Raw genomic sequence first — 1,436 nt, forward strand, 5'->3', positions numbered from 1 at the left:
TCTCCTGTAAGAGGAGAGGAGAGGAGAGGAGAGGAGAGGAGAGTGGGCATGAGGCTCTCAGCCCCAGAGGCCCACACCCCGCAGCGTCCCCTGGGCTGAGCTGAAGGTCATGGCCAGGCTGCTCCCTGGTTGCTGGGCCTGAGCCTGGGGGCAGCACCTGTGCAGAGTGTGAGGAGGGGGAGCAGGAGGGTCCAGGCCATGGTGAGGCTGCCAGGCTCTGCTCTGAGCCCTCAGCTGGGGTGTGGTCTTCAAGGATCTTCACCCCTGGGTGGGCGGGGCCTCATGCAAATCCACTTCCTTCCTCCTGGGCCTCAGGGGTGTCTCCCTGCTGAGCAGCACAGGGCTCAGTGGAGGAGGCTGTGCCAGGGCTCCATGCACAGGCCTGAGCCAGGTTCCCAGAGCGCCCTGTGCTGTCCAGGTACAAAGGTCTGTCCGGCTGGTGTGGCCCGATGTTGGAGCATCGACCATGAACCAGGAGGTCCCAGGCCCTGTTGGGGGCTGTATCCCCTGTAGGCGGGTTGCAGGAGGCTGCCAATCAGTGATTCTCTCATCATTGATGTTTCTATCTGTCTCTTCCTCTCCCTTCCTCTGTCTGAAATTCATAAAACATATTTAAAAAAATAAAAAAGAACCTTCTGGCCTATGACCCCGCAGCAGTCCCTCAGGGCGGGGCTGGGGGGCTGAGAGGAGCCTGTGGGGACAGTGGTCATGCTGGGGTGGGAGAGGCCAGGATCCCATGGCCAGAGGCAGAGCAATTGCTCATGGGCCTCTCAGGCGACCTTGGTATTGACTGTTTTAGGAAGAAATAAGAGAAATCTTTGAGACCCGAGGCCAGGCCAGAATTCTTTGATGACATCAGAAGCACAATTCCCGAAAGAAACGATCAGTACATTGACACTCATGGAAAACAGCCTCCTTGGCTTTGCAAAGTTTTCTAAAGAAACAGGCAGCAGAGAGAAGAGAAGTTGGTGTTAACAACACATCCAATGAGTGACCAGTGCAGAGAGGACAGGAGGAATCATGAAATTTAGCCAAAGAATCACAGCCCAGGAGGACACAGGCAGATCCCAAGAGCAGGCGCATCAGAAAGAGGGTGTGTGATGGCCATGCGCACAGGGGAGGGCGTCCATCCTCAGCTGTTAGGGAAACACAAGGAAACCACAGCGAGACACGACCACACATGGGTCAGGGGCTCCCGTGACACAGGGACCCCGGAGCCGGCAGGGGTGGGAGGAAGGGAGGCGCGTGCAGGGACGGTGGGAACGGGAAAGGCTCGGTGAGAACGGGAAAGGCTCGGTGACTGTGGGAAGGCGCCTCACAGCCTCTCGGGGACTGAGACTCGCACTCAGCACACAGCCCAGCAGCTGTGCTCCGGGCACTCATTTCAGAGGGAGGCCTGTGCTCACAGGGACACTGTGCACAGAGGTCATGGCCCC

This window comes from Myotis brandtii, unplaced genomic scaffold, assembly GCF_000412655.1.
Source record: "Myotis brandtii unplaced genomic scaffold, ASM41265v1 scaffold12111, whole genome shotgun sequence".
NCBI classification, from domain to species: Eukaryota; Metazoa; Chordata; class Mammalia; order Chiroptera; family Vespertilionidae; genus Myotis; species Myotis brandtii.